Genomic DNA, 19,744 nt, shown 5'->3' on the forward strand with positions numbered 1-19,744 from the left:
TCAGTAAGATCAAGGAATTGATTGCGGACTTGAGGAAGATGTTGAGGGAACACACACCAGCCCTCATCGTGGGATCGGCAGAGGAAAGGGTAGTTGTTTCAAGTTCCCAGGTGTCAACATCACTGAAGGTATATCCCGGGCCCAACATATTGATGCAATTACAAAGAAGACATGTCAGCAGCTGTACAGTATTCCATTAGGAGTTTGAGTTTGTCACCAAAAACTCCTGAAAACTTCTACAGATATACCTTGGAGAGCAATCTAACTGGTTGCATGATCATCTGGTTATGTGGGGGGTGGGGGGAGGGTGTCATTGCACATGATTGGAAAAAGCTGCAGAGAGTTGCAAATTTAGCCACTAGCCTCCCCAGCATCGAGGACATCTTCAAAAGGCCATGTCTCAAAAAGACATTAAATCGATCATTAAAGACCTCCATCACCCAGAACATGCCTTCTTCTCATTGCTACCATCAGGGAAGAGGCACAGGAGCCTGAAGACACCCACTCAACATTTTAGGAACAACTTCTTACCCTCTGCCGTCAGATTTCTGAATGGACAATAAATGCTACCTCACTGTTTTTGTTTGCATAGCTTAATTAATTTAATGTTTTATACATATTTCTCATCATAGTTTACATTTTGCTTTTATGTATTGCGCCATACTGCTCCAGCAAAACAACACATTTCATGACACATATCAATGATATTAAACCTGATTCGCATTCTGACATAGCAGCTAACTTGAACACAGCAAGGTCTTAAAAATTCCTATCACAATATGAGAAGGACAGGCCTTGTTGGTGGAGAATGCAACCAGGCCAGGATACTGGGCAGAACTCCCTTTCACAATTAAATAACTTGATGCGTATTATCAAGACCAAGTTGCCCAGCTGAAGTGGAGGCGGGGCTTAAATTAATGTTTCAATCTATATACTGTGGTCAGTGTCTGTTCACCCCTCTAAGAATTGAAATGTTAATTTGATTATCATTTTTCAAGCCTATTTATCTTAATTGCTTGACGGTCAAAGTAAAGTTTTGCAAAGATTACTGTTGTCCTGGAATGACAAATTGCATTGTTGTTCACCACTCTTCAATTGTAACATACACGGAGCTTTCAACTGGGATTATTTCAACTTGCTTAAAAGGCAAGAATACACGTGAGATGATGGCAGTACTACACAGGAGGTCAAATGCATTCTAAAGTAAAATGTGGAATGCTGGAAATATGAAATCAGTCACAGAGCGACATCCAAAGCCAAAAATGGGCTCAGTTCATCAGTCTAAATTAATGTTAAATTACCTCTTTAAGAGATAAATCAGCTATCAGTTTTGGAATTTGAAATGAAATCATTTCCCCTTCTTCTGAATCATATGATTTGAAGACATGTTAATTGTCTAAAGCAATTATCTTAATATAAAGCATGATTTTACCCTTTGCCTTTTTCCCAGGGTGGAAATATCAAATACTGAAAGACATAGCTCTCATACTAGGAAAGTTTAATGGAGATTTACAAGGCAAGCTTTACTCACACAGTGCCCAGAGAAGGATGCCAGGGTAAGTGGTAGAAACAGATACCATGGCAACATGTAAGCATTTGGTTAGACACTCACCAGCCAGTGAATGGAAGAATGCAGGCAGATGGGATTAGTTTGAATTAGCATCATGATCGGTACTGTTGCGTTCAACCATCGAAAGGCCTGTTCTTCTATATATTCTGTGTTTTCCTCATACTCACAATCCCTAATCAGTTTAGTCAGCCAGACATACCAAACATTCAATCGGCAAAACAGAGAATTTGCACAAGGTGTGGATCACCTGAAGTTGGGCTGGTTACAGAGGGGCAGAAAGATCATGCTGAAACAAGGAAGTGGTATTTGGGTCACAAATGCATTAATGTGTCTATTTCTGGTCATCACACTTGAAAGATGAGCAGATCCCAGGAAGGGTAGGGTAAAGATGCTAGAGTGATTCCTGAAAGTGTACAGGATGATGAGCAGATCATTATTTGTAAATATTATCACTCATGGATGGTTCATGAATTTAAAGTGAGAGTAAATGATACAGGAGGGAGGTAGAAACAAGGAGTAGTTCTAACTTGGAAGTTGTTGTTGATGTGGAACTGATAAAGTTGGAACAGATTCAGTCAGGAACTTCAAAGGGATAAAAACATAAAGATTTTAAAAGATTAGCTTTATTTGTCACATGTACCTCAAAACATCGAAACACACAGTACAATGAAATTGTGTCATCAACCAACCTAGTCCGTGGGTTGTGCTGGGGACAGTCTGCAAGTGTTGCCATGTTTCTGTCACCACAACTCTCTAACCCTAACCCAGACCCTGACCATATGTGTTTGGAATGTGGGAGGAAACTGGAGTACCTGGGACAAACACACCGAGTCATGGGGAGGACATACATACATATAGTCAGTGGCTACATTGCCGTGCCTCACTCCTATGGCTCAAGGGGCATTGCAGGGAAAAGGGCTTGAATGGATTGTTCTGGCATAGATTTGATGGGCCGAATGTCCTCTTCCCATGTTGCGACAGCTGTATGATTCCCACCTCTCATTGGTGCCACTGATGCAGCAGAATGTCATGACATTTCCTGCTTTGATGTTATTCCCTGATGAGACTGATAGCTCTACAGAGTTATTGCTTGATCACAAAATGCTCGCAGCGTGTTTCAGTTCTGGCTGTGCTTTTGATTTGCTTTTCATTAAAAAATTCTAAAAGCTTCACATCACAGGGCAAAGATGCTTGAATCTGTGACCCAGATTCAGATTAACTACAAAGACGATATCTACTGTTCAATCACTTTAAAAAAGATATACAAAAAATTTTCACTGTTCATTCCTTGCAAACTTTTCCTTTCTAGAACATATTAATCCAAATCAGTTTTGTAGTATCTAATGACAGAATAGGACTTGGAAACTAATAATAATTTATAGAATCGAGAAAATGATGGATGTTCACAATTTTGCCCTCTAATGTAGTGACTGGAGAGTAAGATTGAGGAGGATTTAAGTCCAGCATTCCATCAAACTGTGGAATTCTCTCAAGAGTAAATTAGTTTAAAAGCACCCCCGGGTATTTATTTGTCCAATATGTAAGCTTACATGTTGATTAACTTTTGACCTGGCCTTATCTCTTAATGAGGAAGCCCGGGATTCTTATTTATGCATTTCCTTACAACACAGAAGGAGACCACCTTGGCCCATTGACTCTATGCCAGCTCACAGAATTTCCTGGAATGGCAGGAATGAAATGGAATTTCCTGGATTTCCCCTGTCATAGAGAGATACAGCATAGAGATATATCTTTCACTTGGGACCATTACTAACCCATTTATATTAACCCTGTTCTAATGTCATTTTTTAAATTCTCCCAAGACTACACCCCTATTTCCATCAACTGCCCATTGATTATAACCACTCACCTACACTAGGGGCAATTAAACCACCAACCTCCACGTGTTTGGGATATTAAAGGAAAACCTGGAGGAAACTCAAGTAGTCAAAAGGAGAACTTGCAGACTCCTCACAGACAGGTTGCTTTATCTGAGAGGTAAGATTCTATGCTGCCAGTTAATTTGGCTAACTGTACTCTCAGCAGGTTCTACCATTTGCAGGATTATACACTTATATACTTAGGATACAGAACATAGAATAGTACAGCACCAGAACTGGCCCTTCAGCCCATGATGTCATGCCAAACAAATTAAACCATTAATTAAATGAAATGGATGTTGTGTAGATAGAAAAGATTAATCTAATCTTTTCTATCTACACAACATCCATTTCCCTCCATTCTCTGGACATTCATATGCCTCTCGAACAGCCTCTTAAACTTCCCTGTTGTATTTGCCTCCACTAACACTCCTGCAACACATTCCTGGCACCTACTTACCTGCACATTTGAAGTCACCCCCTCTTACCTTGAATGCAGGCCTTATTGTATTAGACATTTTGACGGTGGGAAAAAGGTTCTAGCTGTCTACTCTGTCTATGCTTCTCATAAGTTATAAACTTCTAACAGGTCTCCACTCAGCCTCTGCCATTCCAGAGGAAAAAACCCTTATACATCCAGCTTCTCCTTATAGCACATGCCCTCTAAATAGGCAGCATCTCAGTAAACCTCTCCTGCACCTGTAGGTCCCCGTGCTCTTGCACACACTTTAAGGAATGCACTTGTTATTATTTCTCCTGGCTCTTTCTGACAATAAAATCACTTCATAGTTCTTTATATTTTATTTTGTGGCCTATTTCTCTTTCTGTTCTACCATTCATGTTTTCTTGTGGCCTGTTTCTCATCTACAGTACTGAGTACAGTGTCAATTGTAAATATTGAAATTCTGCCTTGCACATATTACCAAATATTAAAAATAGTTACAAACTTCACTTGGCTGCTGAGCAATTAAAAAAAAGTTGCATTTTCATCACAGATGGTGATTAAACCCTGAAGGAGCATGCTTTTCATTCTTAAATTCACATGCTGAGAACCCTTATCAGTTGGAATAAGTGAAAAGAAATACAAACTGTTCCAGTGCAGTACGAGTGGGATTCACAGAGTGCTGGGACATGACGGAGGCACATTGGACAGTATTGCATTTGGTGAGATGCAAAGCAAGAATGAGAAAAGTACATTCAGGTACGATTCAAATAAAAAATACTAAAATCTGATGATGTATTATTTATGATTAGCAGCAGCACAGTAGTGTGGTGGTTAGCTCAACGTTTTACAGTACAGGCGACCTGGGTTCAATTCCCACCCTTCCTGTAAGGAGTTTGTACATTCTCCCCATGTATGCGTGATTTACTCCAGGTGCTCTGGTTTCCTCCCACTGTCCAAAGTTGCAGGTAGATTGTTGGTCATTGTAGATATAAATTGAGGGAACGCTGGGCAACACGGCTTGAAGTACTGGAAAGGCCTATTCCATACTGTATCTCAATAAATAAATATGTATTTTTATACATAAAATAGTGTGATTCATTAATTTGCATTACACTGCCACCTTTCAGTGTCAGTCACTGGTCAGAACGTTACAGCCAACTTTTTTGCATGACACCATGTATTCGTTCACAATCTGAAGTGCAGGAGGTGAGAAAAGAGCCAGAAAAATAGGGATATGATAGGGTCCTTTAAGAGACTCCTGGACAGGGACATGGAGCTCAGAAAAATAGAGGTAACCCTAGGTAATTTCTCATGTTCGGCACAGCTTTGTGGGCTGAAGGGCCTGTATTGTGCTGTAGGTTTTCTATGTTTCTATGTTTCTAAATTGTTCAAGCTGTTATTAAAAACCTTCGGCGACTCTCCAAAGGAAAAAGGAGGCACAAGATCCTTAGGAGGAATGTTGTTGCTTGGACAAAGTGAAAAATGATAGCTGATTGGCAGCAGAGTAGCCCTGAGAGCAGTTTACTCGCTTGTCTCTGTGTTAATGGTCACCATATGACACAGGAAGATAAATGGAAAATGTTATCCGATGGCTTTATTCATAATGAAAAGAACACAGATCCATTTCAGGGATTCAAGCCCCACTTGAGGACAGACATTGACGAAGTGTGGGATTGGCTGAGGCATTTTGTTTAAAATGGATGTCAAAATACTGAAGCAGAGTCCAGGAGGTTCTCCATCCATCCAAACGCTAATACACCCTTCAACTAACATCTTCACCACTGCAGTTTGTTAATCTTACTGTGTAACAATAGATGCCCCTTTCACCTTTAGAATAATCATTACATTCAAAGTGATTTGTGTGCTTGAAGCAGTCTAATGCACGTAAAAACACACACACAAAATAATACTGAATGTCCATTTCCCAGAACCCCCCAACCATTAAGAGGAACGAGAGGAAAATAAATTTGCATTTAAATCAAACGAGTCTGAGTCTAAAGATACACTAATGTTCTTCACTGTCAACTACTTACTTGGAAGTGTAGCTGGTACTATAATATAGTTAGAATTACATTGTAATGGAGGACAGACAAGGATGAATTTATTTGAAAGTTAATCTTAAAATGGGTCAAGTTAATTAATTGAAGTACCATTTATCAAAACAATTGTGCCTGTGAATTGCATCAAATGAATAACGTTCCATTTGCCACACCACTTGACACTGTGGCCACATCCAAAATGTGTTCTTTAAGTTTTATCACCATGTTAATTAATGAACAAAATAACTGAGCAAAAATAATAAGCAAGCTAATTAGATTTATCTGTGTTCATGCTTTGTAATGAATGCATTGAAACATCCAAATAACACATCCACTGGCAAAGTAGCTGCAAATCAATCAGTGTTAAGCCCTTTCAAGTGCTTAATACTCCTGCTGGATGCCAGGGTGTTTGAATAAAAGCAACACACACAAAATGCTGGAGGAACTCAGGAAGCCAGGGAGTATCTATGAAAAAGTGTATAGTTTTACCGAAGGGCCTCAGCCCAAAACATCAGCTGCAGTTGCTGCTTGGCCTGCTGAATTCCTCCAGTATTTTGTGTGTGTTGCTTGGATTTCCAGCATCTGCAGATTTTCTCTTGTTTGTGTTTGAATAAAAACCTCTTTTTATTATTATTTGAAGTAAATCAGCTAACAATGGACTGTGGGCAGAAACCCACACGGTCTGCAAAATCATTAGAAAAATTATGTTGCCCTTCTGGTTCAGGTTTTAACAACAACAACCAACTGAAGAAGCCACCAGCTGCCTGACATATCACAGAAGTAAAAAGGCATCTCGGTATCAGCACTCACTGGAGACCCAGAGTAGTCAATGTGTTGTGTTCAAAACAACATTCAGAACATATTCACCCACATAAACTAATGCCCATTTGGGCTGAGCCAGGATCACTCAATCTCGTGACTTGAGCTGGTGTAAACATGAATCAGTGATCTTATCTGGAGATTAACTGCGAGTTGCTGTCTTTGATATCATGGGAGGCTTAAACCAAATGTGGTACCACAGGATCCGAGTAAAACAGAATAAGTTCACTGAGCACTTAGGGTTCATCTGCAGTACAAAAGAACTTGACAATATTCAAGACAAAGCAAGCTACTTGATTATTGCACTAATTTCACTCATAGTATTTACCCCTCCATTGCTGGATGTCCAGAGAACATTTATGAAGTGTACTGTGTGAACATTGATAGAATTTCCCAAACACTCAAACTCTACCAGCTCAAAGCACAAAGGTAGGTTATGTCAGTGGGGTGAGGGTACAAGGTTGTGGGATGCAAATTGCCTGCCCAGCAAAAGAAAACAAAATGCTGGGAAGGTACTCAGCAGGTCAGGCAGCATCAGTGGAGGGAAATGTTTTGTGTTGGGACCTGTCCAGATAAAGATTCTCAACCCGAAAAGTCAGCTGTCCATTTCCCTGTGCAGCTGTAGGTTCCGTCAAGTTGGTTGTTGCTCCAGGTTCCAGCATCCACAATCTCTTGTGTCTCCACTGATTTCCCTGTATTGGTTGGAGTGGAGGAACTTTGATGATGAGGGTAGTATATTAACAAGGTATGTCAATGATCCACCTTTTTAAGAGTGTGCTGTTACAGAATTCAGCAACATGGGGGGGGGGGTGTGCAAAGAATAGGATTTATTCTGTAATGGTTTATGAAGAGGCTTATGAACACTGTGGACATTTACAGTTTTTCTGGGCATATATTTTCCCTTATGAAGTAGGCCTATTTAGGCCATGCAGTCTACACCAGTTCACTGAGCGAACCCATCTCTATGCCAGTTCTCCTCACATCCTCATCAGACCTCAAGCCCTGTGCTATATCGGGGCAGCATATTAGCATAATGGGTAGCTGAACACTTTACGGTGCAGGGGACCAAACAAGAGAAAATTTGCAGATGCTGGAATTCCAAGCAAAATGCTGAAGGAACTCAGCAGGCCAGGCAGCAACTACGGAGAAGAGTACAGTTGATGTTTCGGGCAGAGACCTTTCGGCAGGATGGATTCAATTCCTGCCACTGTCTGTAAGGAGTTTGGATGTTCTCCCTGTGACCGTGTGGGCTTCCGCCCACAGTCCATTGGTAGGTCAATTGATCGCTGTAAATTGTCCCATGATTAGGCGAGGACTAAATCAGGGGTTGCTGGGCGGTGTGGTTCGAAGAGCTGGAAAGGCCTATTCCGCACTGTATCTCAATAAATAAATACATTTACTGTGGCCTATTACCCTACCAACTTGCACGTCTTTGGGATTGGGAGGAAAACGGAGTACTCAAGGGGAAATTCATGTGGTCACAAAGAGAATATGCAGACTCCTCACAAACAACAATGTGTGAGCAGCCACAGTGTTTTAGTAAAACTCCACTCAGAACACCACAGCAAATTATGCATAATTTGCATGCTATGTCTGCTCATATCTGCAATTTGCTGACCCTCCTGTAAGTTTGTTGGTCCAAGATTCTTTAGTGAGACATCTTCCTGCATTATAACTACCTCAACTGACTTAACACAGGTTCCGTGTAGGCACTTCTTTGTTGTTGGAACAGGACTCTTCTATGTGCCTCTTGGTCAGATATATTAGTGGCTCAGACATCTCACTCACACAGACAGGAACTTGCTCAGATGTCTGATGAGCTGCGGAAACATCAAACTTTTTGTTTATTATTGTCACAGGTACTGTACTGAGGTACAGTGAAAAAACTTGTCTTGCATACACTTCATACAGGTCAGATCATTCCACACAGTGCGTTTAAGGTAGAATAAGGAAAAGTAAGTACAGAATGCAGAATAAAGTGTAAAAGCTACTGAGGAGGTGCAGTGCAGGTAAGCAATAAAGTGCAAGATTATAATAAAATACTGTGTGCAGTTTTGGGCCCCTTATCGTAGAAAGGATGTGCTGACACTGGAGAGGGTTCAAAGGGGGTTCACAAAATGAGTCCAGGATTGCCCAGCTTGTCACATGAAGAGCGTTTGATGACTCTGGGTTGTATTCATTGGAAGAATGAGAAGTGATCTAATTGAAACCTATTGAATGGTGTAAGGCCTTGATAGAGTGGATGTGGAGAGGATGTTTCCTCTGGTGGTACAGTTTAAAGCTAGAGGACACAGCCTCAGAATAGAGGGATATCCTTGTAGAATGGGGGTGAAAAGGAATTTCTTTAGCCAGCAAGTGGAAAATCTGCGGAATTCGTTGCCACAGGCAGCTGTCAAGGCCAAGCCTTTATGTACATTTAAGGTAGAGGTTGATAGATTCTTGATTATTCAGGGTATGAAGGGATACGGGGGGAAGGCAGGAGATTGGGGCTGAGAGGGAAAATGGATCAGCCAAGATAGGCCAAGTGGCCTAACTCCATTCTTAAATCTTATGGTCTTATGGTCTAAATAGATTGTGAGCTCAAGAAGCCATCTTATCATACAAGAGGTCCATTCAGGAGTTTGATAACTGTGGGATAGGTGCCACGTGTTTTCAGATTTTTGTACCTTCTGCAGCATCAGTTGTCCTCTTTGTCACAGTTTTCACCTTTTGCTGGATCTGCTTTTAGATCATCACTGGAGAATAAGTAATCCATGAAGGAGGCTGTTTTCTTCTTGTCCTTCAATGTTTACTTATTGAACTTAATCTGACTCTTCCTGCGCCTGCTTATCAAGACTCAGAACTTCTGGTGCCCTGGTCACAGAATGATCGTTTCCTGGGCATTGCAAACAATCTGATCTCTGAAAATCTAATTACTCAGAGATTCAAGATTCTAAGAATATTTATTTTCAAAGTATGTCTACAGTATACAACCGTGTGATTCGCCTTTCCCTCAGATAGTCACGAAACAAAGAACTACGGAAACAACCCGTTCAAAGAAAAACATCAAACATCAAACCCCTCCCCCATACACACAAAAGTACCCAGCACACGGCAAAAAAACAAGCAAAATCTCTAAAGACACAAAATCAAAAGCATATTTCAGTACAGTCCACTGTTCATATCTGCAGGCTGACCCGAGTCAAAAATTGCCCAAAAGTGGCGACAAAAATGAGCGACCAGGACAAGAACACATCATAAACCTGAGAGTCCATATCTACAATCCACATTGATTAAACCTTTCTACCACCCGCTGACAGCATCATGGGAGGGAGAGATCACTCAAACTTAAGTTTCCTCAGGAGCAGTGAGCGAAAATGTAAAGCTACATTTTTTCACTAGCAGTCACAGAAAGTGGTACTGTGGTGCAGTGGTTAGAGCTTCTGCCTTGAAGTTCTACCAGGGTCAGTCCTGATCTTGAGTAGTTTTGTTTGAAGTCTGCGTGCTTTCTCCTGTGATCGTGTGGGTTACCTCTAGGTACGCTGGCTATCTGCCATATAACACAGATGCACTGGTTAACAGGTTAATTGATCACCATAAGCTGCTGGAAAGAGCTGCATGTGAGAGAAGTAGATGGGAGTGCATTAGGAAAAATGAGAATAGTTTAGAAAGGCTTGGTAGTCGTGGAAATGATGGGCCAAGGGGGCTGCTTCCTGCTTTCTAACTCAATAGCTGACTTTATGAATTCCCTTGCTTTGTAGTGCAATAAAAGAACTGATAACAGAGGCAGGTTGCAATGTGAATTTTTTCCATTTGAGATCTTTATAATAAAATAAAATCTCTGCTCTTTTGGCCACTGGAATATAATAACACCTTTCTTTTCATCTGCTTCATGCTGTCTTGTTTTTCCAGTGCTATATTGTAAAGGATTGACCAGCTTGTCACATGAAGAGCGTTTGATGACTCTGGGTTGTATTCATTGGAAGAATGAGAGGTGATCTAATTGAAACTTATTGAATGGTGTAAGGCCTTGATAGATAGGCCCACCATCTCTTTGGAGAGATTATTTGCCTGGAAATCCTGTATCTGAGGCTTAATTATTAATTAAATGAAGCACGTGAAGCCCTCCTAGATCTCAGGGCACATCGCTGTGTTACCTTAATTGGCAGGAATCCATTCCTGGTTTCAATTAAATTTCATGTTCATCATCAAGCACTTCAACCACTGATACAAGTATCAGTATCATCCTCTTGAATAATATAATGGAGGATGGGAAGGGTGGTCAGCAAGTCAAACTAACAATGTGTTTCATGATCCATTGACAGAGAGATGGGGACAAGTGTGAGAGAAAGCATGGGAGAGACAGCAAGAGAAGAGAGGAAAAATGTGGGAGAAAGTAAAGAAAGTGAAGAGAGAGCAAGAGAGAGAGAGTGAGAGAGAGAGAGAGAGAGAGAAGGATAGAGTGCTCTTTTTCTGTCATGGATATTGACAGACAAGTAAATTGTATGCAGCAGGTTCAACAGTAGTAAATTTTAAATCCCAATAATCTGATGTCCAACTATTCAGAAACCTTGCTGATTCAGCAATTGGCTCACACGTTACTCCAGTGGTCCAGAGTCCAGCTGGGGCAGGGTCCGGACTCTGTGCCAGGTATGTGGCCAGAGGTGGGGCTGGGGTCTGAAACCCCTGGGACCAGGAGTAGTGGGTGGGTTTGCAGTCGAAGCTGCAAACGTCAAAGTCAAAGTCAAAGCCAAGTTTATTGTCATATACACAAGTACGTGGACATACAGGTGCAATGAAAATCTTACTTGCAGCAGCTACACAGGTACCTATCATCATATAAAGAAGCATTCACAAGAAAAACATGAATATAAATTATGCACAATTACTTTTATAAGAAAGCACAAAGAGAACAAATAAAAGTTGATTTTAGTGCAACGTGGTCAAAGTGTTGATTGTGGTGCTAAACTGTAGTGATCAGGTTTTCACTGGTTGGTTCAACATCGAATGTTTGTAGGGAAGTACCTGTTCTTCACCCGATGGTGTGGGACTTCAGGCTTCTGTACACCTGACCCTATGGTAGGTGTAAAAAGATGGCATAGGCCCAGCTGGTGGAGATCTTTGAAGATAGATATTGCCTTCCTGAGGCAGTGTGTCATGTAGATACTGTCAATGTTGGAAAATAGGAGTTCATGATGTATTGGGCAGAATCTAAACCTTTTACATTTGTTTTTAATAACATCCAATGGTCCAGAAAATCCATTATTCGTCATGACCAAATTCCCGAAGATGCTGGATTACTGAAGTTATACTGCAATTTGACAGAATGTCACTGGTCATTTAAAACAATTCTTAAAGGGTGCACACCCAAAATTAAACAAGTTGTAAATGTCACTGGAAGGGACGAACACCCATTTGAACCATGACCCAATGACTAGGATAAGTAGGCCATCAGAGAGACATTAAAGTAGTAAATGGTATGGGTTGAGGGCTCAGGGATCAGTAACATTAGTTATTACTAGTTTAAATTAAATAGTTTAAAGGAAATAATACAAAGAGTAAAACAATGTTGAATGAACTTGGCCTTTTCTCCTTGGAGCAACAGAGGATGAGAGGTTACCTGATAGAGGTGTGTAAGATGATGAGAGGCTTTGATCGTGTGGATAGCCAGAGGCTTTTTTCCAGGGCTGAAATGGCTAACATGAGGGGGCATAGTTTTAAGGTGCTTGCAATTAGGTACAAGGGGGATGTCAATGGTAAGTTTTTCACACAGAGAGATGGCTGTGCAGTAGGGAAATTCTAGGCAGCTTCTAGAGTAGGTTACATGGTTGGCACAACATTGTGGGCCGAAAGATGTGCTGTAGATTTTCTATGTTCTATGTTTCTATGTAATGTCTGTGACTGTGTTTTGTGCAAAAGGTTTAGGGAAAACTGAAAGGTGGAAAAATACTAAACCCAAAGGAAGAAATAAAAATATATTTCAGTGAAACAAGATAGAATATGTGCAAGTTCAAGCAGCATCTGTGGGAAAAGAAACAGAGTCTTAGTGGTTCTGGCTGAAGGCCCTTCATCAGAACTCAAGGAAGGCCATGGTTTTCCCGCAAGAGAGGCTCTGGGAAATTTTCCAGATTATCTAAAGAGATAAGGAAAGGAATTAAGAGGGTCGGATAGCCTTAGTGATTAAGGATGAAGTCATTTCTATGATGAGAAACATAATGACAGGGAAGCCGGAAGCCGGTTCATTGGTAGAATTAGGCTGTGCAGATTGCAATTGGAATCTATAAATGCAGAGATTTGAAATTACATAGGAAAAGCAGAAAGTTTTCAAAGGAGGATATTTATTTATTTGTCGTAGAATTATACAATGCAGAAACAGGCACTTTGGTCCAACTTGTCTGAGCCAACCAAGGTGCCTTTCTGAGCTACTCCCATCTGCATGCATTTGTCAGCTCAACCTTTCCTAAACATGAGTCTGTACAGATGTCTTTTAAGTGTTGCATTTGCACACAACTCTATCACTTCTTTGTTCCTTATACCCACCACTCTTTGTGTAATAAACTTGACCCTCAGGTCTCCTCCACTCACCCTAAGCCTATGCCCGCTAGTTTTAGACTCCCCTACCCCGAGAACATGACTGTGTCTGTCCACCTTACATATGCCCTAATGATTTTATAAAGGTCTATCAAGCAATCGCTCAGCATCCTTGCTCCAGCAAAAAGAGTCCCAGCCTAGACATAATTCCTTATTTGGAAATCTTTTGGGTAAGCAGTGCGATTTCTGTCAAAGTGGTAGTGAATTTGCTGCATTCAACACTGTTACGTCCTAGATCAAACAAGGCAATGGGTCATTTCGCTTAAGTCATGACTAACAAGACAGATTTGGTTTTCTGTCCAGCAGCACATGAACAATTATCTAATAATGATCATAAAATGAATGCATACAATGCAGTAATTTTCAAGCCCCCTCCCCTCTTCTTCTAGTCCCTACTTTTACCTCTTCTCATCTGCCTATCACTTCCCCCGGGCCCCCTCCTCCTTCCCTTTCTCCTGTGGTTCTCTCTCCTCTCCTATCAAATGCCTTCTTCTCCAGCTCTTGACCTTTCCCACCCACCTGGCTTCCCCTATCACCTTCTAGCTATCCTCCTTCCCCTCCTCCTACCTTTTTATTCTGCCATCTTCCCCCTTCTTTTTCGATCCTGAAGAAGGGTCTCGGTCCAAAACCCCAACTGTTTATACATTTCCGTAGATGCTGCCTGACCAGCTGAGTTTCTCCAGCATTTTGTGTGAGTTGCTATAAAATAATTATTATGATTCTATATTTTGCGTGGTTAATTTTACTGCAGTCCCCTCCTCAACTTAACAAATGGATAAAAGAATGCAAAATAATTTAGCTATGTACAAAGTAAAATATACTACAGATATATCTGACGGACAAGAGGTCAACCTGCGGTGAAAGTGGCCTTGGATGAATAAGGAAAGACTAGTCACATAAATGTGTAGGAAATATAATGTGAAAAAGAAGCGATTAGCATAGATCATTATCAATGAGAGAGATGTGATCACAAGATGAAGAACAGGAAATGGGTGACACAGAGAAGCAGCAGGTAGAGCCACTGTTTCACAGATCTAGTAACTAGCAATCGTGACTTCTGGTGCCACCTCTATGGAGTTTGCATGTTTTCCCTGTAACTGCATGGGGTTGGTTTAGGGCATCTCAAGTTCTACAGGTTGCTGGGTTAACAAGCATTGAAAACTGCACCTTGTGTGGACGTGTGTGATGGAGTCAAAGGAGAGATGATGGAAACATGGGGAGAATAAAAAGTGCTTAGTGCTGGATTGATCTGGTGAGCCTGTTTCTCTAAGCGTAAACACTACAAAATAAAGCATACACAGTGGCATTACTTTTATGGAATATAGTTTGGTCAGAAGGAAGATCGGCCCCTTGAAAGTTGATAATGCCTATCTTGCAGATGGAAATCAAGGCACATAGTGAAATTGCTTTGTGGTAATATTTAGATGAAAGAGGATAGGTTGCCAGATACCTCAAAGGAATAATACTGAATCAGAGATATTAATAAAACTAATGTGAACAATATAATAATAATAAAGAAAATAATGGTACAAAAAGGTGGCAAATACTCAGGGGAACAACTGAATGGTATAGAGTTGTGGAATGGTAATAGCACAGTGAGACCTTTTAGTCCTTTGAGTCTATGTTGTCTCTCTACGAGTGCTGTGCAGTTAGCATTTTCTCTTCGTACGCTTTGCCTTATATAATTGTTCTTTTCAACACTGATCCAATCCCCTTTTGAAAGAAATGGCTACATCTGTTTCCCACCATTCCATCAATAGATTACTCATGTAAGAACTAGTTTACTTTTCATGTCAACGTCAGGTTTGTTGACAATGACCTTATCCATGTTCCTTCATTATTTTAGTCGCTTCTGCCAGGATGGTTTTCAACCTTCTCTGATCCAAGTCGAGTAATTCTAGTCTGTCCTGCCTTTTCCAGAAACTCAGTGCCTTTATTCCTTAAACCATTCAAGACTTTTTTGCTCTGTTGCTTCTCCAAGATCACCATAAAATTAATGCACAGCTCCAGCTGTGAACATGACAGTTCATCTGAACTTTCTTACCAATTACTCATGTTTTTTACTTAGGAAACTGAGAATCCTTCGGCTTTCTGAATTTCTTTCTCAACCTGGCCTGTGACCTTCAAATACTAATGTGCATTTATAGCCAGGATTCTCTAGTCCTGTATCCTCTCCAAAATGATCACGATTGGTCTTCCATCATATCCAACAACATCAGGGACCTATGCAGGAGAATTTAAAGTAGAAAAATGTTTACACTGGGGCAGTTTCACTCTCTCGACCTTGGGAGTCCGATCTCAGTGATACAAGTAGTCGTCACAACTGGAGTCTTCCTTGGTTGCACTGGATGACCATGACTACTTCTCTGCCTTATCATGCCTTTCGCTCTTCACAAAGCATTTTTAGAACAGCCTTACTGGACATCGGATCTCACTGTTGATCTCATCCGCCGAGTCCACCCCATGCTAGGACAGGCATGTTCCTATCTCAGTGGGGTATGAGGCCCACCAGCTTCCATGTTGAAACAGTGTACCGGGGTGTGGCCACTGTCACATGCAAACAGCTACTTGGACCCACAGGTGAGAGCTGAGTGTCCGGTGGGGGACCAAAGGTGAGTGAGCTGCCCAAAATGGACACAACAAGCTCCTTCATCAGAGGTGCTACCCCTCCCTAGACATCCCATACACCCCCTCTCTAAAATAGTGGCATTTATATTGTTTCTCTTTGGTCTTCCTACCACCTATCTGAGTTAAAGCTCATGTACCAGGTCTGCCCTTCCATTCTATCCTGTTAGGGGCCTCTTGAGGTGATTGAATATTCGGAGATACCTTCCTCCCACTGAGTCCACGCCAAACAATCAGCAATGCATTTACACTAATCCTACATCAACGCCATTCTTGCAACAAGCCCATTTAATCACCACCCCCTCTCCCTAATTTCTACCACTCACCTACACACCAGAAGCAATTCAGAGTCCAACTGACCTAACAACCTGGACGGCTTTGAGACGTGCCGGTAAAGAAAAGCACTTGAGGGAAACCCATGTGGTTACTGAGAATGTGCAAACACCACACCATGAGCTCAGCATTGAACGTAGGTCTCTGGTGCTGGTACTGGCCACCTCACCAGATATTTTTATTATCCTTTTCATTGTTCACTATTCTTCCAATTTTGAAATAGTATTTTGTACATTGAAACGGGTCCTTGGAGAAGACTCTCATGTTAGGTAAAACAGAAGGTAAAAGAAGGAGAGGACAACAGAGGATAGATGGATGGATAAATAATATTATCATATAATATAATATATTATATGATAATATATAATATTATCATATAATATCTATGATGGATAGATAATATTACTCAGACAATGTGTATGACCTTGGGGGACCCTAGAGAGGCAGTTTCCAACAGGAAGACTCGTTGTGCAGGAAACGGAGAGTTGGACTTGACTTAACAACTGAACAGCAACAAAAACACCAAAATGGAAGTTATTACTGCTTATTGTTGTGGTAGTTATTTTAGTGGTATTCCTCTGCCACTCGGTTAGCCACATGGAGGAGTTAACAAAGTGTACAAGCAGTGTTGTCAATAAAGTTCAGTTGAATATCCTGCAAGGCTGGCGGCCGAGTGTCTCTCTGCACTCTCCCTCAATATTGGCCATAACGCGGTATCAGAAGTGGTTGACTGTCGATGAATTTGTGCTACAGACCGAGAGAGATCCCCAACAAGAAAGAATTTGCAGTAAGACTGTTCAGGAAAACTGTGCCTAACACCATCCTTTATAGAGTACAGCACTTGAACAGGCCCTTTGGCCCATCTAATTTGTGCTGAACCATTTAAACTGCCTATGCCCATGGATCTGCAATGGGACCATAGCCCTAACATCCATGTATCTATCCAAACTTCTCTTAATCGTTGAAAATGAGCTCACATGCACTACTTGTTCCACACTCTCATGGGTTGTTAATATTTGTCTCCTTCGAATCATAGAGCCATCGAAAAGTGCAGCACAGAAACGAGACTTTTGGTCCATCTAGTCCAAGCTGAGCCATGCAAACTGAGAAATTACCGGTACTGCTCATTACAAACCTTTTAACATCACTATATCAGTCTCTTATGTATACTGACAAACTAAAATGACTTCCACTTTGCCAACTAACCTATAATTTGGTTCAGTCAATTCCATGACCTTGGCAAAACAAAGGCAATACATTGTATTAGGATTATATTAGTAGCCACAGAACATCTGTGTGTTTCCCCAAGTAAGGGCAATTGTATTCCCAATATTCCTCTTCCTACCTGCAACCATGAACTTGAACAAAGCTACACTTCCCAAAAAAATATACGTCTCCATTACTATTCAGAAAAAAATATATTGATGAGAGAGTGAGATACTCAAGGAACTCTTGCTTGAACTTTCCAAAAGTCACCCGTTTCCTCTCTGACTGCATACATTAAATCGGTGCGTGAACCCCATCCCCTCCCAAAATACATCCTCCACACTGCTCTTAGGCTTACACAAGCACTTGGAAGTGGAATTGGAACTGGTATTGTCATATATATCAGAAAAACTTACCTTGCATACTGTTCATACAGATCAGACCACTACACAGTGCACTGAGAACAAGGTAGAACAATTACAATACAGAATGTAGTGTAACAGCTACAGAAAAAGTGCAGTACAAGTTGACAATGAGATTTTAGATCATAACGAGTTAGACTGTGAGGTTGAGAGTCCACCTTATGTACAAGGGAACTACTTAATAGTCTTATAACAGTGTTACAGAAGCTGTCCTGACCCTGGTGGTAGTATTTTCTGTCTGATGGGGCCAGGGGTGGGGGGTGCAGGTAGAAGAGAGAATAGGTAGGGTCTTTGATTATTCTGGCTACTTTACTGAGGCAGCGAGAAATAATAGACAAAGAAACTGGTTTCCGTGACATGTTGAGCTGTGTCCCCAACTCTCTCCAATTTTTTGAGGTCAGGTGCAGAGCAGTTACATGCCAAGCCGTGTTTATTCTGTAAATGTGGTTTCTCTGGATATGGAATTCCCAGAGTATAGGATGTATATTCAGTGTTACTAAACTAATATATCTCTTTTATTGGATGCCTTCCCGCGATTGATGTCTACTCTCATAGCATATGGCTTGTCCTAATGTTAATTTATGCACTGAAAATTAATCAGTCTGCTATAAGTTTAAAAAAATACTAAACACTTGACGATATTTATCACAAGGTTCAATGAACCACATTCAGGCACAAAGCAGAGCTTTCCCTCTCAGTGTAAAATTTTCACATTTAAAGGGTTAATTCACATTTAAATTCGTTTTGTATAAATACACTCAATACTAAAACCTATTTACGTTTATATATCTTAAAGCCACGCCCAAATTACCAAACTGCTGACTGAAGCCTAATGTAATTACCACCTAATCAAGTAACCACTTACAGCTGAGTTGCTATTTAACTGTTAACTGTCATTGGCAGGCAGATTAGTAGGTACTGATACATCAAAGTTTAAATTGTGAGTTATACTCTAAATTATAAACTGAACTTCACCCACTCACCAATTCCCACACTAGCTAAATTTCCATGTTAATAGAACATTGAACTACACTCCATACAAAGTCAATTTGCATTTTGGACCACTCTCTTCCTAGGAAAGTTGGAAGGAACTTTGTTAGCACCTTAAATGCAATCTTTCAAAGTTCTCTTGATTTGAGAACATTGAAAAATTCTAGCCATCACTCCACTATTTAAGACCACAAGACATAGGAGCAGTTTTAGGCTGTTTGGTCCATTGAGTCTGTCCACCATTCAATCATGGCTGAATATTCCAGCATCATTCCCATTTTCTCCTCATAACCCTTACTCCTATTCCCAATCAAGAACCTATCAATCTCACCCAATGATTTGAAATTCAAGCCCTCTGTGGCAGATCCACCACCATCTGAGTGAAGAAATTACTCCTCATCACTATTTTAAAGGGGCACCTTTTTATTCTGAGGCCAGTATCTTAGTCCCCAGGCTTTCATCTACTAATGGAAACATCTTCTCCATGTTCACTCTATCCAGACCTTATGAAAAATGAAACAAAAAAACCAAGGAATTATGGACCATTCAATCTGTATGAAGCAGACAGAGTGTGACTATTTCAAAGCATTCTCAACACAATGATAGCAATATATTTACAACGTTTACATTAACTTTCAGAGCAGTTTACATTTCTGTAAAGATTACTTTCAGGGTCTGCCAATGACTTAGTAAGCAGAAAGGAATTTCTGTTGTCAGGAAATTAGTCACAAAATGTAAAGGGTAGCTCAGTGCTACTGAACCTGTTTGAATGTTATGAAAAAACATTGGAATTTATATAGATACCCCAAATATTGATCTCCAGAAGGCATTTGAAAAGGACCCTC

This window comes from Hemitrygon akajei, chromosome 22, assembly GCF_048418815.1.
Source record: "Hemitrygon akajei chromosome 22, sHemAka1.3, whole genome shotgun sequence".
Classification (NCBI taxonomy): Eukaryota; Metazoa; Chordata; class Chondrichthyes; order Myliobatiformes; family Dasyatidae; genus Hemitrygon; species Hemitrygon akajei.